The following is a 27577-nucleotide window of genomic DNA, read 5'->3' as shown; positions in this document are numbered from 1 at the left end:
GATCAGGAAAAAAAAGGTGAATCAGAAATTGTAATTGTAATTGGAGATGCTGGAACTACCATGGAACATTCTGATTCTGATTCTCAAAGTGTGGAGCTGTATTGATCGAAGAGTGCAAGTGGATGACAAATTCAGTGTATAAAATGGATGAAACCACCATTCATAGACCATATTGCATGGTTGGTGCAGGTGAAAATATGGTGAACATGATGGCTGATTCTGGATCACCTTTTATTATAACATGTCTTGAAGACTGGTAAATAAATTCAATGATATTAAATTGAGAGAATTGTCTGTGAGACTTGTAGTGCATGGTGGTAAGCCCATTAAAGTGTTGGGAGAATTTGATATGGCGGTGAATTTTAAAGGTAACCAAACTAGTGCCACTGTTTACATTTCAAAACATGAGTTTGGCATGTGGTTCAAGTTGTTATGTGAGATTGGTGTACTTTCTAAAGGAGGTTGGGCACACGGTACTCACATCGTTACAAGCAACTGCTGCATTTTTGAAAGGAGGTTGGGCACACAGATTTTGATAGGCGCTGTGTCCTCCTATTCAGTAATTGAACATGAAGTGTTGACATGTTAGAGGGGTGCTGCTCTGAGAGGGTCTCACGTCGGCCAGGCTTTTGTCCGCTGAGGCGTTTTGTAGGCTCCCCTTACTGGTTGGGTGTAGCGGCCGGGCTTGGCTCCGCTGAGCGACTTACCCCCACTGCTCTCCTGTCTGTCAGGGCTTTGCTCCACTGGGCAGGACTACGAATCCCAGCAGCCCCACCCCAGGACGCCGCCACTGCTGTCATCAGCCTGCGCCAGGAGGCGCTTAAAGATCAGCGCTCTATCTCATCCCGCGAGGACGCTCGCAGGACGCGCCGGGCTGAGCTCGGGCAGAGAGCGGGCCGTCTGTGGCCGTCCGTGGCAGAACGAGGCTGGGCTGGGCCACGGACCCTGGCTCTCGGTTATTCTTCTTCTCCCCTGGAACACTTCAAAACTGTGAGACTAACTATTTTGTGCTTGTACTGTGACCCCTGTTGACGCTTTTGAAGTTAAGGCAATCGTTTTGCAAGTAATAATACCCGTGTTACCAAACTAAAGTACTCTAATTCATAACCTTGGTATACCAAAATGTCAAAACTTAGATCATCCAAAACACCATTAGTGACTAGCACTATGGACAATTACCTTGTAAAGGTAGTCAGTAAAATTAATAAAGAAAGGCGTCTTTCTCTAAACCGGGTAAGCCCTCCGGTCTCCCCAACAAGCTTGCATGCCCCCTTGGTCTCACCGGCTCTGGATCGTAGTTGTAATGATGACTCGATCATTATTAGTGCCAATTATATTTCTCCAGAACAGAGGCAGGAAGAGAGGATTAAATCCTTGGAAATCTCATTATCTTCCTCCCCGCTACCTTCCCAAGGCCTTCGCCTACACCCTCACCTGCACCCTCGCCTGCACGAAGAGTATTAAGGGCCTGTACGAAGGTACCAGCTAAGCGGGGGGGGGAATAGGAAATCAAAAAAGGCTGGAACCCAATCAACCGGTCAAGGGAGTATAGCTGAGACCATAAATAATGCGGAGAAGAATAATCTGCTTCCTGTCCATATTGACCTGCTGGCAAGCCTAATTGAAGCAAAAATCGAACTTTTGCTTAAACCTCTTGTGGAAAAACTAGATCAGGTAACACAAGAGGTATCTAGACTGGGTGGTCTTCTGAACTCACACCTAACCTTGACTAAAACACAGAAGTCTCTCAAGGTTGGAAATAATGCAAATAATGCAAATACTGATAATAAGGATGTAGGTAGTCGAGGCAACGGGGGGAACAAGGTCACAACAAACACACAAACTGTACTAGCCACCCAACCCCCATTGGTACCAAATACCCAACCACCTCCACTATCAGTAACTCAACCACTTCCTACAGCTTCTAGCAATCTGACAGCTGTAGGTGGGGGGAACAATGAATGGAGGAGTGTGGCTAAGAGGAAAGCTCCAGTTAATCTTCCCCCGGAATGTGTACCATATACTGTTGTGCTAACTAATGTTCCTGAGGTGGATTCTTATCTCGCTGACTCTAGGTTAGAAACACATAAGGCTTTGAAAAACAAATCGCTATCGTGGTTAAGCCGGAATTGCGGGTTTCCACTCGCCTTTTCTAATGATATAATTTCTACTCGAAGAGTCCGTTGGATAGGAAACTCCAGAAAGAATATTAGGGGGGACTGCATTATTGTAAATTTTAAGCATCCACAGCACGTGGCCACAGTTTTACTTAGAGCAGCTTCCTTACCAGTTGGGGATAACATCGTATGTGCACGGCCCCTTGCTTTCTTTTATAATCATCTTAGTAACCCTGCGCTCTATCAGCCTGATCAGTCCAAGTTTCCAGCTGTTCGACCTAGGCCGGGTTTTGCCTGTCCCCCGCAAAATGCATATCAACCACCAAATAGACTTGACCCATATTGTTATCGGTTGGCTAGGCCGTGCAATCAATTTGATTTTGATCAAGTCTTTCCCCTGGCAAATCGTTACACCCCCCTATCATTGGAAGAAAACGATTGACAGTCAAATGAACTGAGGACTAAAACCCAGCCACCACCTTCTAGCTTCAGAATTGCAACCTGGAACATTGCTGGTATCAAGGCTAAAGCAGGGAATGACACTTGGGTCAACATTTTAAAAACTTATGATATTATTGCTCTTCAAGAGACATGGGACCAGACAAACAGTTTCTCACTGGATGGTTATAGACACTTTTGCATCCCAGCAACTCGTAGTGCCGCAGGAAGAGCCATGGGGGGTTTACTAAACTTATTCAAACTTGATATAAAGGGCACACTATCTCAATGTATTTCAGGTTGTGAGAATTGTTTAATTGTGGAATTATCCATCCCCGATAAGAGTAAGATTTTATTTATCAACTTTTATCATTCAAGTGCAAATGAGTGCACCAGTTATAATTTGGATGTACTGGAAAAATTCTTGTCAGTCTACAGTGTAAACATGAATACTTTTGAAATAATATTCCTTGGGGATTTTAACATACATCCCTGCAACCTACCGTGTGCCAGTCTAGAAGATGAAGGCCCCCCTTTTTCTTTACCTATGCACCTAGAACATTCTAAACGGGGGAGGCTCTTGAAAACTTTCTGGCCAGATGGAACCTATACGAGTCGGGTTGCGGGGGTGGGGGGTGCAGGTCTCCTACTTTTAAGGGAATAGATGATGGTACTATTATTGATTATATTTTTATGTCTTCCTTTTTGTTGTGCAAAGTTTTAATATATAAAACGGAGGTCTCGGTCTTCAGTGACCATAACCCGGTGTTCATGGAGATAATGTCTACGGACATACTTTCAATGAAAACGGTGTCACACAAGGGTGGACTAGATGTGACTGCAAAAAACCAAGGACGCAGGCTTAAATGGTCAAACATAGTCCCTGAAACCTTCCTAGTAAAGGTACTGGACAAAGTTGAGGACGAGGTGGCTGCATGTTTAGCAAACGAGATGCAAAATTGTTATATTTAGCCTGTCTTCTTTCTACCCCTGGGGATTTTGTGTACTTTCATATGGATGTGTACACATAAGCTGATTTTATTTATTGTATTTCCATCTTGTTGATTTCCCTAAAGAAAGGAGATGTGTTATATTTAGCCTGTCTTCTTTCTACCCCTGGGGATTTCATGGTCACTCACATGATGTCACCACTAGAACCTTGGGTGACATCATGGAGTGTTTGGGGCTTAGCCTGGTGACAACTGGCAGTTGGAACAAGGCAGGCTGAGTGGCAAGCTAGTCACTCCTGGTGGGTCTTCTCTGTAACTTAACTTACCATCTTGAAGACTTGAATAAAGTAACCTACATGATACCAGGCTCCAGCTTCTATTTACAACAAAAATCAAGAGGTGTTTTTTGCTTTTGACAATATTTGCAGGGAAATAAATAAAAGTTTATTTATAGGCTTAAGACAGAAGTCGCATTATGGCAAGAGATGGTTTAATAAAACATGCTCTAAGGCACATGGGGACCTACTTAGGGCCCTGAAGGCCATACCCAAAGATCGAGCTCAAATAGTTAGCCTAAGATTTGCGTATAAGAAAGCTATCTTAGACAGAAAAAAAGAGGTAAAAGATGAAGCATGGGACCAACTACTTGCCCCGAATATCTTAAAAATAGCGGCCTGTTCTGGAAAATAGTAAACCAACAGTTATTCTCGGGTGAGGAGAATTCCCCACTTGAGGCTAACATTCCAGATGAGGGATGGATAAAACATTTTGGAAAAATATACTCTGACCCTAGCAATGATACACAAAGGGGTGACATCCCTCTTAGAATCGAGGGTTCCACTGTAACCTTCGAGGTCTCGGAAGTGGAAAATGCGATAGACCTGACCCTAAAAAATAAGGCTCCTGGCCCCGACGGGGTCCCTGCAGATGTATTTAAATGTGCACCGAAATTTTGGTCAAAGATTTTGTGTAATGTTTTAAACCAGGACAACATACCGGCCTCGTGGAAAAAATCGATCATCATCCCTGTCTTCAAGAAGGGAAATAGGCAGGACCCCTCTTGCTATAGACCCATCTCATTAATCGACTCCTCTGTAAAAATTCTGGGGCGGGTCATTTTGTTTAAATTGAATGAATGGGTAAATGAAAAAGGGGTTCTGTCAAATGTGCAATATGGGTTTAGACCAAAAAGGAGTACTCTAGACCAATGTCTTAATTTACACCTGCTCCTGAATAAATACACCATGGCTAAGAAGGGGTCCATGTACCTGGGGTTCATGGACCTCTCTTCAGCTTTTGACCTTGTAAATCGGTCAAAGCTGTGGGAAATTTTACTTAATATTGGTCTTGATAGGGCCCTGGTTAACCTTCTTGCTGACTTACATTCGGGTTTGTTAGCCTCCGTCAGGGTCACCACGGAGGGCTGATGTACCACTCATTTTAACTCAGAAAGGGGGGTCAGGCAAGGGTGCATCCTGGCTCCCCTTCTTTTTACGATATATATAAACGCTTTGGAACTTGTACTAAAGGAGGCCACCCTTGACATCCCTCGTGTAGGAGAACTTGGAATACCAGTTCTCCTCTACGCGGATGACGTTGTCCTTCTTTCGCGGACCGGGGTTGGATTACAACGCCTGCTGGATGTTTTTGAGAATTTTATGGGTTCCTTGGATCTTAAAATCAATGCTAAGAAGTCCCAGATCATGATCATGGGAAAGTGTTCTAGGAAGAAGTACTCCAAAATATTCACCTGTGGAAAAGAAGAACTCTGCAGAGTTTCTACATTCCCCTATTTGGGGATAACGTTTGATGAAAGAGGGAACTTGGGACCTCAGTTAAAAAATAGAAACATCTCCCTCGCAAGAACTACCTCTGCTCTCCAGGGTTTTTCCAAACGATTGGGGGCAAGGCCCATAGTAGCTTTAATGAAAATTTACAAAGCTAAATGCCTTGCAGTGGCCACTTATGGCAGTTCAATCTGGGGATATCATTCCCCGGACTGTCTGCAGACTACTGAAAATACATTTTTAAGATCTGTCCTCTCAGTGCCACAGTCTACTCCCTCATATACTATCCACTCCGAACTTGGGGAAGGTTTTATTTCAGATAGGATAAAAATGGCTCCTTTAATATCCTAAATGAAGACCTGGTTAAATCAGGAGATCACCCTGAATCATATTATCCTGAAAGACTGTCTACTCCTAGACAATAATAATAAGATTCAGTGGTTGACATACATTAAAAACAGTTTTGTCAAGCTAGGGAGACCAGAGCTCTTTTTCTCTCCAGAGACAATAACAACAAAGGACATTGCACTAATCAAGGGTGCAATGGGACACATGTTAAGTTTGGAAAGGGAAGAACTGGAGCTGAAAAAACCTACTGTGAGGGCTAATCTTATCATTTCTAGTCAACCAGGACCTGAAATCTATCTTCAAATAGTGAATCGCTCATATCATAGGTTTCTTTTAACCAGATTCCGTTTCAACATGATTCATTTGAACCTTGGATATTTCCCTAGCTGGAGTTCCCCAGAAAATGCAACTCTGTGTTCCTGTGACAATTTTTCTACCCTGAACAAAATGCATTTCCTGATGTTCTGTGGTCATTATACGGAATTAAGGTTAACATTTTTAGTCCCTATTTTAAAGGAGGCTGTGTTTCTGCAAGTTAAGCCTGCCCTTTTGTATCTGCAATTATTAAAGACCCCTAGGATTATCTTCCATGTTGCTAGTTTTTTAGTGGGGGCAGTCAGGATTAGAAACAAGTACATGAATGAGAACCCGTAAATGTATGGAAATGATCTGTGCTGAAATCTGGGATAACTATTCGCAATATGAAATAGCAGTTTAGAATAATTATTATGAAAGATCCATTTTAAATATTGAAAGATCCTTTTAAATTTTTTATATTATGATCTCATTGTAGGAAATTTTATGAAACTTTTTATGAATTTTAAGGAGTTTTTAAATGTTTGATATTTTTATTGTGTATAATCAACTTTGTATAAATTTGTTCTGTTTTTAGTTTGTACAATCATTGTAACTGTATTTTATGTTAATTCTGTATAGTACTATTGTCTTTTTATGATATTAATTTATCGAAATAAAGTATTCCGACTGACTGACTGGCATGGTTGGTGCAGGTGAAAATATGGTGAACATGATGGCTGATTCTGGATCACCTTTTATTATAACATGTGTTGGAGATTGGTAAATAAATTCAATGATATTAAATTGAGAGAATTGTCTGTGAGACTTGTAGTGTATGGTGGTAAGTCCATTGAAGTGTTGGGAGAATTTGATACGGTGGTGAATTTTAAAGGTAACCAAACTAGTGCCACTGTTTACATTTCAAAAAATGAGTTTGGCATGTGGTTCACATTGTTATGTGAGATTGGGGTACTTTCTAAAGGAGGTTGGGCACACGGTACTCACATCGTTACAAGCAACTGCTGCATTTTCGAAAGGAGGTTGGGCACACAGATTTTGATAGGCGCTGTGTCCTCCTATTCAGTAATTAAACATGAAGTGTTGGGATGTTAGAGGGGTGTAAATCATTTCCATCATTATCTACGGGGCTCAAAATGTGTGGTTCGAGTGGATCTTAAGTCCTTAGTAGATTTGTTTACCACTAAGGGGACAGGTGAAGCCACTCCTAGGATAACTAAGTGGCAATTTAAATTGCAGCAATTTGATTACTAAATAGAATACATTTCATGGGTAAGGATGTTTTGGATGATTGCCTAACTCGTTTTCATGTATATGATGTAGTTGAGAGTGCTGTTATGGATGATGAATGGATTGTGATTAATGAAACTGGAGTTGCCACTAGTGGTGCCATTTCTGAACAGAAATGGTTTGATGCTCATGATGGTGTGTTGAAGGAGGTTATGAACTTTGTGAGTTCAGGGTGCCCTATAGCTAAAGTTGTTAATGCTGAAGTAGGTGCTTTTAAGCAGGTGTCAAGTAAATTGCACATCTTCAGTAACTGTTTCAGATGTATGAATAAGCTGGTGGTTCAATAAATACTTGCAAATTAAATTAGTTGAGTTAGCTCATGAAGGACACATTGGAATGTGAGCTATGACATGGAGGATCCAGGATTTATTTGATGGTCTGGCTTGATTGGTGGAACATTTTGTATGACAGTGTGTGAGTTGAGCTGTGAGTAATACATCTCAAGTCACCATATTCACTGAGTTGGGATCTATACCGGTGCTAGATAAGGTTTGGGTCAAAGGTGGCCATTGAAATTTTTGGACCTTTTTGTGCTTGTGTGAGAAAAAGCAAGGTTAGCAATGTAGTGATTGACTACTATTCGTGGTGTCCCAGGGTGTGTTTTGTGGACAGTATTACTACAGTTAAGGTTATACAGTTTTTGGAGACATTTTTCTTTAAGGGAGAGAATTCCCAATAAAAAAGTAAGTGATACCTGTCCATAATTTGGACCAAAAGAGTTTGAGATGTTTTGGGAAAATTTGGTCATCAAACATGTCAAAACGTCATTGTACCATCCGAGAAGCAATGGTTTGGTTGAAAGAAGTAACAAGGTTGTCAAAGAGTACGTAAACTGTTTTTGATTAATGGTCTTGACTGGATGTTCGAACTGAGGAAGTTAATGTGGAACATTCGTAACACTCCCAATTCTGACATGAAACTTTCTCCTTTGGGAGATCTCCTGGTAGTTAGCCCAATAGCCCTTACATGATGATAAAGGGTGTGTCTTTAGAACTAATTTGTGATGTGGGTGTAAAACATCAATGTGGTCGAAAAAGGTGTGATAGCTAGTTTAAACGAAAAATTGAATTTTGCTCTGGTGATTTGGATAGAGTCAAAATGCCTTATGTTAAGGATGGATCAGGTTTCTCTTCTCTTAAGAGGGCAATTCAGGTGATGAGAAGTGTTGTGAAATTGCAGGATGGTAAGTGTTGGAACAAGAAAAACATTTTCTGTGCAGATAACCAGTGAGACTAATGATGCCAGAGTCCAAGAGGGTTCAAGTGGAATGATGCAAAGAAGATCATCTAGGACGAATTTAAAGCCAATCAAATTTCAGGATTATGTCATGTCTTGAATTCAGGCATATGTATGTTGTAATGAGAGTGGGCTTTCCTACTTACTTGTACATGAACAGTTTTTATTAATTGTATTTTAGTTGCATGTTATTTTGTTGACATTAAAGAGGAAGATTTTTGTTTTAGCATTAAAGGTGGAAGATGTGTTGGGTTCTATGTTAGAGTGCAGAGTGTTGTGATATAATTTGTTCTTAGTCTGATCATTTTCAATATAATGCTTTGAAACACTGGGAGGCAGTTGCTGATTCTGACTACAGCCACTGGCTGCATACATAGATGCTAAATAAACACATTCAATATTACCTTGCTGTCTCCTATCTTTACATAGAGCACATCTTTCCTCTCTTTGAACTGGGAAGCAGGGTGTTCTTTTGGACAATGACGATATGTACTGTTTAGTAATTCTTCCATTGTAACTGAGGTATGATAAAAAATAAAACCTTCAGGGCCAAAAAATATACTGTAAGAAGAACCCAAAAATATCCATTCCTACTTTTCATACATGGGCATATATTTTTCTGGTCCAACAAAGCAAATTCCTAACAAAACACTCATAACAGCTAAATGTTTTCTACTAGCTGGACATTTTCAGAATTACTTCAGAAGCTAATTTACTGGAGTTTTGTTTTATAAATATATGTATAATGCATCAATTTATAATATAACACATGTGTTTCAGAGTTAGACCAAGGTGGTTCTCCCATTAAGATTTTGCGATTCATTGCTGGTACGTTAAACAGATGGTAATCCAATGTCTGTTTCTAGGAATATAGGTCTGTGCCATATTGCCCAAAATGAATATTCATTAGCACATGGGTAATTGCAAATATTTTCCTAGGGCCAAAAAGTTTGGTTTGTGACGTGACTGAGGTGACTGAAGTCCCCATTGATACCAGTAGGTTCAGTAGGTTGGCAGATGGAAGTTTGGAGGAGTTAGGAGTAAGGTGGGTGTAGGTAAAGTGAAGCATTTACATCTAGTAGCTGAATTGCAGAGGAGATGTAGCCTTAAGGCTAGAGCAGTTGGCCTTGAAGCTGGGGAACCGGGTTCGAGTTTTGGAAGGGACGCTCAACATCAGGTGATTCTGGGCAAATCACGTAATCTCCCCGTGCCTAACAAAAAAACAAAGAAAAGGAATGTGTCTATCTGTAACGATGCATCACAATATAGCCACTCCCAGTTTAGTGTCGCTAGTGTCAGTGCAGTTTTAAATTTGTGAGTGCAGGCATCTCACAAAAAGTTAAGGACTGGCCCACACACCACCTGGTGTCATGCTTCTTCTTAGATCAGTCCTCGCCCTCTAAAAACTTGGTTTGATAGAGGGCGGGCATACACCTGACGACAGGGATGCATTTCTAAACTAAGTGGGGGCCCATGAAAAAGAAGTGGATTAAAAGGCCATTACAGGTATCAGCTTAAATTTTAATAGTGCTGGCATCTATATGGTAGTTTAAAATAAGGTGATAGGTGTAATGGGAATATCAATGTCCGCCGACCGCTGTGAATGAGGTCAACATGTTTCTGCCTAAACGCCCAACTGGGTCCGCGGCATTCATCAGGACCATGAAAGAACGGGCTCCACTCTTACCACACTAAGGCCATAGGGTTCCACTCAGTGGGGTGATGATGATCACTCTCCACTGTAAGTTGGCTAGATCCTAAAAGCCCTGAGATGAGGTCAAAATTACCCCATAGGAGGGAGAGGGCAGGAGAACCCTTGGGTCCAAGAATGTCAAATTACGTGGTCTCCGCCTCTGTGCCTAGGTCTGCACGCCTCTGCTCCTCGCTGGCTCTATCTGTAACGAAACTGGTGCTCATGTAAAGCGCTCTTATACCTGATATCTTTGGGTCAAGTTTGCCCTATTTAAAGCAAAAAATAATAAATTGCACAATGTGAATCCAGAAAACCCAGGACTAATCCTGGCTTCCACACTTAATCACTTTGATTTATCCTAGGCAATTTTGGGATTTCACTTTCCCTCCTTTTTTTCATTATCACATATAGGAGGACCTTGAAATCCATGACTTAAGGATGTGCGCTGTACAAAAAACGTCACCTGTGTTTGATTTAATGAACTATAATGTTGTTCATGTATAATAGGAACCTAGGCCACCCAAAGAGAGCACATAGCAACTGACTTAGCTCTTAGTTCACTATTAGTATTGTTGTCAGGGTTGTGGGGAGAATGAATCTTTCTAAATTATTTTTTTAAGTATCACTTAAAAAATACTTCTCAGTGCACTGATAATCTGAAGTACTAAAGTGAAACGATTGTACATGTTGATGCCATACACTTTTTGCATTTTGCAGAGACTTTATCATATTTTTTAATGTTTGCTGCAAGAGATCTTTGAAAGTGGAGCTGCTCCTAAATTTAAGTGGTGCAGGATACCTTAGTAGCTTCCTTTCTTTAACTTCAATAAACCTATCAATAAAGGTGAGTCTGTGTATTGAAAATCTTTTTAATGCTAGTGTTGAGTTGAGTACACAGCAGCCTAGTGCTGTTGTTGACCAGGGGACACATTTAAAGGTCAGAAGGACTGCATGCTGCCCTTGGACCATACTTTGAGTATCACTGCATTAGCACCTTAGCAGTATTTGAACCTGGTCATTCTATGCTCTGGGTAAATCCAGAAAAAGACAATTTTGTTTTTCACTACCCTAACCTATGAGCATTGAAAAACTGGGTTTGATTTCAGTGCTGTGGCAACGTGATCTACTACCTCTCAATGGTCGCCAGAGATGAGCCCGCAGATTGAGACCGAAGAGCATGACTTTCTGCAGGGAAGGGGGAGGGAATATATAGAGAGTGGTGTAGGAGTAGGAAGGGATGAAAGGTATTATTATCTCTGACATTGGGATGGTACTTCTCGATGGATGAAAATTGTGACAGGAACTATATATTTTTGGGAATTTGGGTGGCGGGCCAGTTTTTAAGGTGGTTGGGTGGGTGATAGGATACCATATATTTTAAGTACAAGGCCCAATGAGGGAAGGAAACTGACTGGGTGGATTGAAGCAGGTGGAATGCACTAGTTATATTTGATTTTAAAAGTACACCTTGGGCAGAGATTTTGAGCTAAGGCCATGTTGTGTCCTCCATCACTTCTCTACCTCTGTGCTGCACCTTTGCGCAGGGGAAGATGATTTGGGGAGCCATGCACGTCATATACTTGTAGATATTTGACACAGTCAGTAATTAGGTGTTTTTCATCTTGGGGTTCCAAGAGATACCATACACAATGTGAGCTTTGCTTTGTTTTTGCCTCAAACCCATATTATATGTTTTAAATTTGATAGAAAAGTTTTTTTAAATGTATGTATACTTGTAAATCGCACTATCACCTGACAGGCATCTTGGCGCTGTATACCGCTGTGGAAACCGTCCTGGCTTTCCCTGTGAGATGCTCCCTACTGGGCACCCCCAAGGTGAAACCAGGCATCCCAGCGCTTTGAGGCCGTTGTGGAGATTAAGCAAGCTATTGCCCAGAGTTGCAGAGTTTAGAGTAGGCAATGAGGCGAGAATTATCGAGTCTGTGGACATTGAGCCCAAGACTCTGCCGTGTCGGGAATTGAACCCTGGTCCCGGCCAGACCTCTGCATCAGGGTCTGCCGCTCTAACCATTGAGCCACACTTCTCAATTTCTTAAAATTTTAAACAGTATGACAAGTCTGAAATATCTGTGCTCTCTGTTTTGGTATGTTGAAAATATTATTTTTGAAATATGTTATCACTACGCATGCGTAATTTTATGTAATTTTCATAATTTTGAGTTACGTTCGTTATATAGATTTAGGGTGAGATATACTAGGATTTTACGCTGTGTTTGTGTCACAAAATATTTTTTTCCAAAATGCGTTCCAGGGCTAAACTTGCTTAGCGCTGGAAATAAAGTGGAAGTAACGCAAAGCAGCGAATAGCACTGCTTTCCATTACTTAGCGCCAAGGGGTAGTACCCTGGGTGGTGCATAGACATTCCAGCGCAACCACCCAAGGTTTCCGATGCTAAACCCAATTTACTAAACAGAGAAGACAGGGTTTAGCATAAAAAAATTGCGCCCTTTTAAAGTAGGCGCAAGGAATAAAAAATGCTTTAATTTCTCCTTCCTTTTCCGACTTTGTACGTGCGCTGCACTGTACAGCACACAAGTAAAGTCGAAAAAGGTTTGAAGTCAGTCTATGCTAAGTATTTTGTACTGGAATGGTACCCTTCCAGAACAAAACCGATGCTAGACTCACGGAGACAGCTTTACACCATGGTGGAAAGGTCTCTCTGTGACGCACAGCAGCTGATTTCAGCGCTGACATTAGGGAGAGGGGAGGGCCAATTTTCAATGAATTTGGCACTCTCCTGGGGCCTCATTTATGAGGCCTTGCGTCAGTTTTGCGCTGCTGATGCGTCACTTTTTGTGACGCACCGGCGGTGTAAAAAATGCGCCGTGTTGCGCCATATTTAAAAAGTGACGCATCTAGGTAGATGCGTCACTTTTTAAACCCCTGCGCCACATTATACCTGCGTCAGGTATAATGTATGCAGAGGGGGCGTTCCCCCGCAAAAAGCCTCGTAATAGTGACGCAGTGAAATCTATGAGATTTCACTGCGTCACTTTTAGGACGCTGTTGCGTCAAAATCTTGCGCCTGCCTCACAGCAGGCGTAAGACTGACGCAAGCCCTTTCACATGGGGCTTTCCCCATGTGAAAGGACGCATTGCTGGAGTTGCGTCACTTTTGTGACACACTCCAGCAACTTTTGCGCTTACAAATACGTCAGTAATACTGACGTATCTGTAACTCCTTGCGACATGATGCATCATACATTCAATATGACGCATCATTGGTGTCGCAAGGAGTGCGCAGTGAAAAGTGACGCATCGCTGTTTTCACGCAGCGATGCGTCACTTTTCATAAATAAGGCCCCTGCTCTCTCCTTCTCACGCAGCGCGGTGCTTTTACGTCTGCTGCACTGCGTAAAATGTTTGTAAATCAGGCCTCTAATTTGATCACGAAATCCAAATGAATATCGATGTTTGTGAGGCTAACAAAGATTAGCTCACATAAAATGTAAAAGTGTTAGCCACATCGCCACTGTTTTTGTTTCTGCAGTTAACATTTCAATATTTCATTTCATGTACTGAAAAAAGATTAGCTGGCATATATTTCAAGAACACGATTGGGAAAGGGAAGCTGATCCTATTGTAAAGCCAGCATCTGCTTAGTGTGGTGTGTTTTGTTAAGTTCCAGCTCTAAATACCAGGCGACAGTCACAATTTCCCAGATGAACGTAGATATCTGCTGTTTTAATGTAAACTAGTATGAAGTGAACAGGATTATGCGAATAATGAAGTGTAGTCTGTGGTGACACATGAGAACGTACACTTCTTAAAATTCAGTGATGATGAGCCGCAGCTTACCCCTTTGAGATTCCCGGGAAGCCACCTTGGTGTAAAAAAAGAGCAGAATCCACTTTTCTTAAAATTGCTTGCATGACGACATTTTGATTTTGTGCATCTTCAAAATTGTCTTATTTCCTGCGCAAAACACTTATTGAGTTTGAAAGTAAATCCGAATTCTAGACTACATACGTTTTGCATTACTTTTGTGATGCAAATCTGGCGCAAAGCGTTAGTAAATCTACCCCAAAGGATTTTGCGAGGGAACGGTTTCTTCCCAGCCTAAAAGCTTGCTGGATATCACGCGCACACCTTTTCACTTATGCAGCCGAAAGTTCACCAGTGCAGGGAGAGAGAAAGACAGTCATATCTTTGGAAATGCTTCACTGTTCTGTTCTCTCTTTCATGCAATACAATGCAGCAAATTTAGGTGCGGTGCATTGCATGGATCTTTGTAAATTTGACCCCACTACTTAAATGGGGGATTTAGGGCCATATGTATCATCAAACTATTTTGCATTTCCTAAATAGCGAATTTTAAGGAATCGCTATTTAGGAAATGCAAAATGGTGTGTATGAACAAAATAGCATTTATTTTGCGATTCCTTAAGCTTCCTTAATTGCGAATTCGCATTTTGCGAATTCGCAATTAAGGAATATTTTCCAATGCATTCCTATGGGCCAGGAGGCCCATAGGAATGATTTCCAAATAATTCTCAAATTGCGAATTCGCATATTGCTAATCGCAATTTGAGAATTTTTGCAAGGGTGCAGGGGTGTCTCAAGGACACCCAGCTGCACCCCTGTAAATTAAATGTGTGTGCATATGGCGCACATACATGCCCAAAGGGCATGTATGTGCGTCATATGTCACCCTCACAAATGCACAATTGTGCATATTTACAAGAAATCGCAAATTACCACCAACTACAAGTTGGTGGTAATTTGCGATTCCTTAACCAAAATTCGCTAGCCAAAAATGCTACATAAATAGCATTTAAGGAATCGCAAAATTGCGATTCCCTAAATACTATGGCAAAATAAGGAATTGCACAAGTTTGCAATTCCTTATTTTGGGAATGTTTCATACATCCCAAAACATGCAAAAAGGCCGTTTGCGAATTTCGACCTTTGCGAATCACAAAAGGCTTCATACATATGGCTCTTAATCGTTTTTTCTGACATGGCAGTCCATCGACCTCTCAAAGCAGCACCCTAGAATCAATCCTACAGCCAGGGCCTGCTTTAGCGCTGGTGGCGCCAGGTGCGACAACCATTTTTGATGCCCCCACACCCCATGATCGCCTACTCGGATTCTCAAACTCCCACCATGCAAAAGTGCCCCATATCTCTCCAATCGTAAGTTATTACTAAACACAAACACAGTATTAATGGCCTGATGCTGATATTTAATTGCACAAACAGTAAGGTAGATTTTCATATCTAAATGATTTTGGGCCATATGTATCAAGGTACCAATTTGCGATTCTGTAATAGCGATTTCTAAGAAATCGCTATTTCAGAATCGCAAATTGGTATGTATCAAAGAAAATCTCAAGTTTTTTAGCGATTTCTTGATATTCCTTATTTCCGGATTTGCAAATTGTGAATTCGCAATTAAGGAATACTTTCCCATTCTTTTCTATGGGCCAGGAGGCCCATCGGAATGAATGGGAAGTTATTCTCAATTTGCGATTCGCAATTTGCTAATCGCAAATTGAGAATAATTTCAAGGGTGCAGGGGTGTCCAAAGGACACCCTGTTGCACCCCTGAAATATGCATGGGTGCACATGTGGCACACATACATGCTCTAAGGGCATATATGTGCGTCACATGGCACTTTGAAAAATGCAAAAATTTGCATTTTTCAAGGAATTTACAACTTACCACCAACTAGAAGTTGGTGGTAATTTGCGATTCCTTAAGGGAATTTTGCTAATTTTTTTGGCTACATACATTGCATTTAAGGAATCGCAAAATTTGCGATTCCTTAAATGCAATCGCAAAATAAGGAATCGCAAATTGTGCGATTCATTATTTTGCATGCAGATTTAGGTGATACATACCATTTTGCGAAAATGCATTCGCAAATGCCGAAATTCGCCGAATTTCGGCGTTCGCGAACGCATTTGGGCATGATACATACGGCCCATTATTGTTCTCAATGGTAACCATTATATACTGAATTTTGATGATTGCCTTTATTAAATTTTGCATTATCTCTGAAAAATGTCCACAAAGTAGCATTCCTGCTACCTCTTTCCCCAGACTGTCATATCTCTGCATGTGGTCAAAGAGCTGTGAGAATGGGCGAGCGGTTGTTACCAATGCAAGCCACTCTTTTAACTTCACAATCTCCTCTCTGAAACAGTAGGTGTTCTGCAGGAGCACTGCAGTGCTCATTGATTTTCTGCTGCAGAAAGACTGTGCTCTCAGGCTGGAACAACACTCAGAGCTGTTTTATCGTTTTGCGAACCATCGTGAAGTAGCTGGCCTGCCAGCAAGAAGGCAAAGAGGATGAATGGGACGATTCAACATCTAGTCAGGCTACAACTAGTGCAGAAGGCAACAATACAAAATGAATACTACACAACCTGCAGCACGAACACATGTGTGATCCTTCACATACATCATACCAACTGTAGTGTGTACATCTCTTTTATTACAAGGGATTTTTTTTATTATTAAACAGGTGTACGAATAGCATGTTTTTGTATTCAGAGAACAAATGAAACATTGATCTGCCCTTCGGGCAAACCCATGTACGGAGGAGCCTAACAGATGCACTTCATAAAATCAGATGCCTGATAGATGCACTTTATAAAATTAATCAATAAAATCCATTCTTATATTTCTTTGATTTCTCCCATTGTAGCACAAGATCTTTGTTTAAAACATCAGATACAGAAGAGACAAACTATCAAAAGCATAGGATCTTATTTAAGTGTGTAAAATGCAAATGCCTAAGGTTTCATTTAGTATCCAGATCCACATCTGATGAACATCATTTCCTATTATTTCTCTAAGGTAAATTGAACAATACTGGCCTGAAGGAGGACATCTGAATGTTGACCCAACAGTGGCCAAACGTCCATCAGAAGTGAGCACCAATATAAGATTGTGTAGGTCTTCTCTTAAAACAACTTAACATGCATTAGCGAATACCACTTACACCGAGAAAGAATGGCAAAGGGTCCCCCCTTCCAAACCATTGATGGTTGCACAGACAAATATTCACTAGCCATTTATTAACTGAACTGACACTCATGAGGTATAGTGTGTTTCTTGGTTACTGCACAGAGTTCTTTTGTTTTTGGTGCATCTGTTAGATGGGTCCACTTAAGGAGTGCTTCTATTATAATACATAGATGATGAAGCAAACATGCACTGCAAAGGGAAGCGCATTAGATCACACACAGAATGTGTAACCTGTCTCTCCTTCAGTTGCATTGACTCTCTGAGTCCAGCATAGGCTCCATACGACGCTTCACCTTATTTAAGTGGGCTCCACAGTCACCTCTGCTAGTTGATTATCCTCCTTCTCAGGTAGTTGAAGTATGGGCATTGGGTGTAAGGATGGGCTAAGATGGAAATCTGGATCCAGCAGGAGCAAGGATAGTTTCCCCACTCACCATTATTGTGGGGCTATACCGTAGGTCTGTGGGAAGGGTGCTAGGATAAGAGAGTGAAATAGACACACTGGATATCTTCACATCCCTGGATGAATAGCTGGGCTAACTGTGCCCTAAAAGAGTTGCTTTCCAAAAAGTAAAATATATGTTTAGTATGTGTATGGTTTAAATAGTAAGGTTTTAATTTAAGATATGCCTGCTGACACTGCATTTCTGCTCAATTATAATTTGAAAATTGGTCTTTCTTCTAAACTGAAGTACAGTTAAAGTTTGATGTAGGAACCGAGTAACAATCAGGAATGCAATACGTTTCTTTACCTGTGAGAGCTGCGTTCAAAACTGGAAAATAACTCAGAGCCACGTTCAGTATTAGGAAATAACATTTCATATTTGCCTGACACTCAAAGTGACGAGTAGATAACTGTAACAGGAAAGCATCTACTAGTGTTGTATTCATAGTGTTTACTCATGTTGAATGTATTCATTATATTTGATATCAGCATACCATACACCTATGCTTCTTTACAAATTTACTTACACTGAAGTTTGCAATTGTTCCTTCTTTAAGGTTTCTGTTCAGGCAACACCCTGGCCATGCACCCCTTTCCAGCCCCCTCTGCTCCTGTCTGAAGACATGAACAAGCTTCCGAGCAGCGTACTCCATGAATCCAGTCCACAAAGTTGAGTATATTCTACAATAACTGAAAAGATCGATATAATAGAGCTGTGAATGCCTGTTATGGAAAACTTCTCCCCTAGTAGAGTGGTGCAGTGTTGTTATGAATTCCTATTGCAACATTTTCTGGAATCATCAATATAATGATTGGGATTCCCGTACTGTGGAGCTATGAGATCCCCGTGCAATGCAATTTCGGGTTGCCTGGCAGAGAAATGTGAGGATGCCTCAGGAACTGTCGTATGAAAGCATGTCTGCTGAGATGGGTACTACAACAAATATATTGGAGGGTCTGACACACAATGAATCCTAACAGGGTGTCCTCTAGCAACTCCAAACTATGTGTATCGAAAATACAGGGGTCATCCCCTTGATGATCAGGGAGGGATGCCCATCAGTCACCACACGGAACCGCCCTTCATCATTTGGGATTCCACCAAGACCACCATTGGAAAAGCCGATACACTATCACGGTCGGGGGGTCCTGATGTAGGAAGGAGCTCCACCGCCGATCAGTAAGGTCTGGCTGGGGTCTTGTTTCTCAAGTTTTAAGGTGAGAAAAAACTGGGGACTGATGTTGCAGTGCTCAAAAGTGTTAAAGTAAGAAGACAAAAAAGTAATAGTGAAGATAAAATAGGATAGGGGGGTACTTATAACTTTATTCTGGTGTTATCCTGTCTTCCAATGTTAAAAAGTAGTAGTTACTGACAGTCAGAAAATATACAGACCGTCTAGATGTTATATGTGGTCGACATGTTTCAGCAAACTGGGGACATAGTTGTTGTTGCTTTCTTCAGGACCAAGTTAACTAATAGCTACTGCAAACAAAGTGATAGTGAATACAACTAAGTGCTCAAAATCAAAATAAGATACAGAGATCACCTGATGTCACTAGGTGTTCTGATCCCTCTTAACATGAAATCTGAAAGAGAGGAAACAGAAAAGTTTGGAGGGTATCGCCAAGGCTGTTCTGTTAGAGAAACAGTTTAACATTAAATTCATAATTATGATTATTTAATGAGTATCACCACAGTATACTAAATGCCTCAATACTTGAAGTGCATACATATACTCATTGGGCCTAATCTGTTGACTGCCAATGAAGAATAATTTGACCCATCTTACCATTTTTGTAAGAGGTATAGACCTCACCCCACCTGGCCACGGCTCAGGAAAGAGGAAAAGCACCGCTCTGAGATAGAAAGAAATGTAAATATGCAAGCATTAATATACTCCAACTACCAATTATCTCCAAAAGTCGAAATAGCGCACGTCAAGTGAGGGTATCGTTCACTCTCCAGGCACATGCACAACAGCGCAAACATCAAAGGTTATAGATGTGCCATCACTAAATTGATACCACAGCGAACAGGGCTCCATGGTGTTGTTGTTCACTCTATCTCAAAAGAGAGCGAAGCCCACACACTATTAATAGCCTCCAAATTTTTCTGTTTCCTCTCTTTCAGATTTCATGTTAAGAGGGAGCAGAACACCTAGTGACATCAGGTGATCTCTGTATCTTATTTTGATTTTGAGCACTTAGTTGTATTCACTATCACTTTGTTTGCAGTAGCTATTAGTTAACTTGGTCCTGAAGTAAGCAACAACAACTATGTCCCCAGTTTGCTGAAACATGTCGACCACATATAACATCTAGGCGGTCTGGATATTTTCTAACTGTCAGTAACTACTACTTTTTAACATTGGAAGGCAGGGTAACACCAGAATAAAGTTATAAGTACCCCCCTATGCTATTTTATCTTCACTATTACTTTTTTGTCTTCTTACTTTAACACTTTTGAGCACTGCAACATCAGTCTCCAGTTTTTTCTCACCTTAAAACTTGAGAAACAAGACCCCAGCCAGAACTTACTGATCGGCGGTGGGGCTCCTTCCTACATCAGGACCCCCGACGGTGATAGTGTATCGGCTTTTCCAATGGTGGTCTTGGTGGAATCCCAAATGTTGAAGGGCGGTTCCGTGTGGTGACTGATGGGCATCCCTCCCTGATCATCAAGGGGATGACCCCTGTATTTTCGATACACATAGTTTGGAGTTGCTAGAGGACACCCTGTTAGGATTCATTGTGTGTCAGACCCTCCAATATATTTGTTGTAGTATGTATGTAGGGAACATGTTGGAGCGTGGTCTTTAAAATTCCTAGAAAAAACAGACGTCCGAAGTCGGTGGACAGTGAGGATGGTGTCTTATTTTAGTGTTGGACAGATGGGCATCACAATTGTAGACTATAATAATTGTCGATAAGCGAAGGGCGTAAATTCCATGGGAAAGGCAAAGAGTACACACTTATGTAATTACTTATCGCTATGGGGAAAATTGCGCATTTATAGTTTGTGGAGTAGACACGGGTAAATGACAGATTCTTAAGAAGTTGCTTCAGTTACCTTCAACCAATATTGCAAATTTAATTATAACATTATGACAAGCATAAAAAAAGGTTTTTGATTAAAAGCATATCACCACATATGTTTGGTAACAATATATAAATTTTATTACACTTTATCCATTTACAAAATACCTTAAAAACCACTTTAAAAACATTTAGCAATAAACATGATCATCACAATATCTTTGGTAAAATATCAATATAAGCACAGAATCAAAAGGTCGATGCGGCGTTTCGGCTTTCTTTAGTACACCTTCATCAGGACTGATTCTTGTTATTCCAAATGGATTTATTGTCCATGTGGATGGAACTAGTTGGTTCCACGGGGAGTCCTTTTTTAAAAATTCGGACCGCTGGTGGATCGCACTTTGCTAGTAGTTATGCGCAAAGTTGCTCTGTCTCTAATAATCGAGGGTTAATTCAATATCCTCTGATTAGAGATCGTTTTATTTTTGGATATGATAGAGGACTTGATTCCCTCCTTCTGTGCCTTGAATAAGCTACGTTCCTGCCGTATTTAGCTGCCAGGAGGAGCCACCGTTTTGTATGTTTGTTTATCCGGCACTGTTCTCCCGTGGGAGCCGGAGTGCTGGTTGCTAAAATCCAAAACCACTTTCAATTAGGTAAGGATGTGTCAAACACACGATCAATGTTTCGTGATTCTCCTCCTCTGGTTGATGATCTCAATATTGCAGCAATCGGCCTCCCTGCTCCTTCCTTCCTGGCAGCCCGTCCTTGTTTTCACCGCACGGCGTTTTCTGGTAAAACAACCAGAGGAGGAGAATCACGAAACATTGATCGTGTGTTTGACACATCCCTACCTAATTGAAAGTGGTTTTGGATTTTAGCAACCAGCACTCCGGCTCCCACGGGAGAACAGTGCCGGATAAACAAACATACAAAACGGTGGCTCCTCCTGGCAGCTAAATACGGCAGGAACGTAGCTTATTCAAGGCACAGAAGGAGGGAATCAAGTCCTCTATCATATCCAAAAATAAAACGATCTCTAATCAGAGGATATTGAATTAACGCTCGATTATTAGAGACAGAGCAACTTTGCGCATAACTACTAGCAAAGTGCGATCCACCAGCGGTCCGAATTTTTAAAAAAGGACTCCCCGTGGAACCAACTAGTTCCATCCACATGGACAATAAATCCATTCGGAATAACAAGAATCAGTCCTGATGAAGGTGTACTAAAGAAAGCCGAAATGCCGCGTCGACCTTTTGATTCTGTGCTTATATTGATATTTTACCAAAGATATTGTGATGATCATGTTTATTGCTAAATGTTTTTAAAGTGGTTTTTAAGGTATTTTGTAAATGGATAAAGTGTAATAAAATGTATATATTGTTACCAAACATATGTGGTGATATGCTTTTAATCAAAAAACTTTTTTTATGCTTGTCATAATGTTATAATTAAATTTGCAATATTGGTTGAAGGTAACTGAAGCAACTTCTTAAGAATCTGTCATTTACCCGTGTCTACTCCACAAACTATAAATGCGCAATTTTCCCCATAGGGATAAGTAATTACATAAGTGTGTACTCTTTGCCTTTCCCATGGAATTTACGCCCTTCGCTTATCGACAATTATTATAGTGATGCCCATCTGTCCAACACTAAAATAAGACACCATCCTCACTGTCCACCGACTTCGGACGTCTGTTTTTTCTAAAAATTGTTTTCCCCACCGTCCTCTATGATTTAGAGTGGGGTCCTCCTTATTGTCTTTAAAATTCCCCCTGGTCCGAACTACCTGTTTATTGCTTGCTGAGATGGGTGCCATAGAGGGTCTGTGGAATCCCTGTTCAAGTTTTATTCATTACTGTACAGTTATCTTAAGTTCACAGTCCAAACTAAGTGTAGTAGGCTGTGTATACTTACAAGATAATCACTAGGTCTTCCTATATAGTGACACTGATATGGATGATGCTAAGGACCTGATTTAGAGTGTCTCTGCAAGGGTACTCAATTACAGTGTCAATAGAGTACCCTTTGTGCCAAACTGAAGGTCTGCCAGCCTCATTTATAGTCAGGCAGACCTTCTATTTGTCAGTGGTAGAGACTACTCCATCTTCGCCACTGACATACACCTCTGAGGGCCCAACGAAGTTAGGGCCATCAGTGGTTTTGTCATTTCTCCATCCCCTATTTAGTGTCATGTTTTTAATTTTCCTTACCTCCATCCAAAATGTGGCAGTATGTGAAAGTAAAAACATTTCAGTTACCCTTACTCCATGGTAAAAACCTCCCATGGCAAGGGGGTCATTCACTGCTTTTTTCATTTTCAAAAAGAGAATCCAGCTTTGTTGTTTTTTTTCAAATTAAAGCTAGAAATTGAAAGTGTGCTGTACGGGTAAGCCATGTTGACACTTTCAATGCATTGACAGGAATCGCCGTGGCATTGGTTCCTGCCAATGTAAAAGATGTCCCCTGGGGCAGTGACATCTCTTAGTTTGGAGTGTGGTTACTCCTTCAGGGCGACAAAGTAAAATACTGCACTCTAAATCAGGCCCTAGTTCCTGTTTTGGGACTCGCTGATATTGTTTACATGGGGACCTGCTTCTGTAATAGGCCTGTGTTATTGAAGGGGTGTGCCTGCAGCTGCATTTCATCGTGCCTAGACAGATGGTTTTTGGAGTGCTTCTGCAGCAGAATTATGTCATGCACCTACAGTAAAGGTGTGGGATACACTTGCTGTAAAATTTTGCAGAACTCTACATTAGCAAGAATAAATTGAACCACAGCCTTTCAAACTGAACAAGAGAGTAAAAATTACATGAGACAAGACGTCACACCAATTATACATGTTCTACTGTGCAAAATATCTAATTTATACCAGTTTTAGATCATTGCCTGGCTTACAAGGCAACCTAGTTCGATGGCAAGTCATACTCCATATCCTCCTTCCTTGGTTCCTTTTCAGCAATCCTTGGTATGAAAATAGGAATATTTTGTATATATCCATGGTTCATTCTTAATTGACACCATACATTCATATGGCTGTACAATCATATTTAAGATGCATAGATTTGAGACAAAAAACACCTACGAACATGAAAACAAAGGTGTAAAGCATAGAAAATACATTCTAGTTTGTAAGAGATTTGGTTATTGCTTGAGGGGGGTGGAAGCCATACTTAGCAACAACCACAATCCACGTCAGGTAAACCACAAAAGTCACTAAATTAACATGTGCTTAACGCTCCAGTAGCTTCACACAAAAGTAGTCAGGCTTAAGTTAGAGGCACTGTGTTAACCTCTTCAATGCTCATGACGAGCTGAGCAAGCTGTGAACTCTTAGCGCACCTTGCAAGCTGGTCTTGTCTGTTTTAAATTATATTGATTATGGCCTTTAGCCTTTTTATTGTATTTTATGTATTTTTATATATGCCTGATCTTTTTCATGTATTGTCGCTATGTATCTTTTATGGTTATCTTTGTAAAGCCGAATACGTTTATTTTGATTTGATTTTTTGATTTGACTAATAAGATGGTCATAAGTGCCTTCAGGCTTTACAAATGAAGATTTGGGGTTCAACTATCAAACTTGAGGTAGGAACAGATTATACAACCAGATAAAAGCAAATAGTTTACATTTGAGCGATATGGTGGGAGAGAAAAGTGTGGATGGAGAGTGTATTAAGTTCCACATTTTCAGAATGCAGCCAGAGAATGACTTATTATGGTTAACATTGTGTTAAAGGGTAACATTCACATAAGTACGGTATTTGTGCTGCAACATGGAGGGATCCATTGAGGATCTTTAATTTCTCTTCCAGGTAATTTGGAATTTTGGAAAGAAACAGACCATTTTATGGATGACTCAGCTCTCAAAAGGAAGCCAATGTGTAATATGTTTGAAACGTCTAATTTCTGAGATGAGTTAGTGTTGTGTTAAGTAGAATGTTAGCATCATGGTTCCAGTTGAGTGTTCAAGATCTTGTCAGTTGAGATACGATCTGGAGCTGTCAACAGGAATAGCTGTGTGCTGTCCATATTCCTCTAAAAATAAATAATACATCTGGAATCTGGACTCCAACTCATGTATTTCCCCATAAAGTGTTTTGGTGATGAGGGGAACTCGAACTCAACCTCCACGCATGGTACCAGTACAACAAGATACCTTTGATCTTTAAGCCATTAGGTGAGACTATTGCCGGCTGGCAAGTGCTTTTAAGCTGTTGTAAATGAATCTCGGACCCTAGTATAAATTTCCCGATTCATGCCCTTATATAGGTATACCTTATCATTTCCTTATATAGGCATAGAAATCATTACCATATTTGGCATAAACCATACAGCCCAAATACGGCATGGACACTTCCACTAAGCTTCAAGAATTAACAACGTTTTCTTGGAAAAGCCTGCCTTCAGCAGCTCGGGACTTCCCCCTGCTTGAATATTAAGTTCTCCTAGAACTCCCGGCATTTTCCAAGAAATGAGCCTTTGAGTGACGTTATTAAGTCCAAACATGCGTCAACTCGGCACCTTCAAAGTATAAATATGCCTTGATTTGCCTAAACAAACACACAGTGGTTTGGAGCAGATCGACTATCTACTTGCCCGACGCCCTGCAGCAGTAAATGCCAAAGGAAGCCGACCCTCCAGCAGACGCACTGCCAGACTCTGTCATTTCTCTTGCCGAGAAATCTAGCTCCAGTGTTTCCAGGCTACCCTTGCGGGTATCTGGGAAATCGAGTCCTGAGAACGAGATACAAGACCTCCTTCATTCTAGAACCAAAGGTACGGAGCTGATTAGACCTCTTAGAGAATTATTGGAATCAGCTTCCTGGCAGAGATCTCCTAAAACTTAAGCTACTCCTCTTATCCTTCCTCCCTCGTACTAGACATAGGTTAGGTACACTGGGGTAGGCGTATTTAGAAGCACCGGTTGAGTACTTTTAGTCATCCTTTTATCACTGTAGGTATTTTATGTATTTTATACATTTTATGCACTTCATGGCTTAGAAACTATATCATGCTTTTACAGTACTACTTTATAATACTGTTTGTATTATATGCATTGTACTTCATAGTAAGCTTTACTATTGTAGCAGTTCATTTTCAATGCTTGAGAAAGAAGACTGTTCAATAAATACCTTTTATTGAAAATTCCCGTCTCTCTATTCCTCTTGCACCTCTGAAGAAACTAAGCATGCACGATTGACTGAGTGAAATAGTTATACATTGTTTCCTCGACTCTAGAGATTTGATTTCTTATTCTTGGGAAACAAAGTTGTCATGTTTTATGCGGTTGTCAGAAACTAATCCCTTCTTGTTTATTCAAGAAAGTTTCTAGTGACCTCTGAGCTAGCTGGCACTCACAATTAAGTCTAATATAACGGGTAGAGACCTAGTAGACCTCAGTCCTAGGTCTAAGCTGCAGGATATATTATTCTAATGCGTAGAGCCTATTGGGAATATAGGAACTACACTACATGGCGCCCAACGTTTGGTAAGACGATAATTTAACGCTACATACTAGAGTAACTCAGTCGTGCTTTTCACACAGATCCTCTTTCCCGTAAAAACTCCAATAAACGTCTGGAGTGGGTAAAAGGGCATAATATCCGCCAAAACTTAGTAGAACGAGAATCCTATGTATTAGTTTTCAGTTTATTCAACGTTGAAGGATATAGTGTTCCAAAATATTGTGCACCTAATCTTTGTTTCCTTGGAAACTTATTCTGCAAAACTTTCAGTAAATAAAAATGTCGGAGAGTGACGACGAAAGGGAGAGAGATAGAATAGCAGCTCAAGCAGCGTTAGATGACACAACTCTCCAACAAAATGACCCGGATGCTATATTCATCCCGGCAAATGTAAGGAAAACCATAACTATAAAACGTATAGAAAATGGGGTATCATCGAGAGGTGGTAAAGTTATATTTGTGATAGAGGCGCATGAATATCGGCAGACAGAGGTATTCTATTCATGGATTACTTTTCCACAAGCTAATCCGGTAACACAGGAGTTACACTACTACAAAGCAGAGGAACCTCCAGCGGAATACGTTCCTTTCGAGGACGTTGAAATTCCACTAACTTACCAAGAGAATCAGCTAGAGGTGAAGCAACATCCGTGGCAATCCGCCAGAAGTTAAAAGAAACAGATATAGCACACCAACCATATAAACTTGCTAGAATTCTTGAAAAATCACATGAAGAATTAGGTAGAGATAGTTTGGGTGGAAAACCATTGAAGCCCCAAGTAACTGAAAATCCTGAAAAAATATTTATTAAGAATAATCTCACTACTCCAAAGAAGAAGTGGGAGAGTAATAAACAAACTCTTCCTAGAGAAAAATATTCTCAACCCAGAGGAAGATCTCCCCAACAGAGAGACAAGTCTCCCTAAAGGGAGTCCTCTGAAAAGAGATATAATCTTAGGAATAGGGATAATTTGAAAAAACCTGATAGGAATCAAGACAATGATAAACGTCCCTCTCGATCTTTTCAGACTTTCTCGCAGAAATCGGAAAGAAGAGGACAGTCAGAACACTTAGAAGAACGCGTCAAGTCCAAAGACAAGGAACCCGTTCACAAAAGTAAAAAAGCTCAATTTTCCAAAAAGAAGGTAGCAAGCATAAAATTCAGACATGCCAAGGATTTTGAGGACACAACTCAAGAACGGGGAGTGGGCTCAGACAATGCTAGACAGTGTAGCAGAAGTAACCATAGTTCGCAAGATCCTGATGGATCCTCTGGAGACAGAGGACTTGAATGAATGCATTCAGGTTGAAACTGCAGGCACCAGGGTTAATGTACCCCATAAGTTATATGAAGTAACACTCCGGATGGATGGGGACATAACTAGAAAAAATAAGAGCACTCTTTTGGGAGAAGCTCTCTAAGGGCTATGACATTCTTCTAGCTGAA

Source organism: Lissotriton vulgaris, chromosome 5 (genome assembly GCF_964263255.1).
Source record: "Lissotriton vulgaris chromosome 5, aLisVul1.2, whole genome shotgun sequence".
Taxonomy (NCBI): Eukaryota; Metazoa; Chordata; class Amphibia; order Caudata; family Salamandridae; genus Lissotriton; species Lissotriton vulgaris.
Note: the sequence above shows the minus strand (reverse complement) of the source record.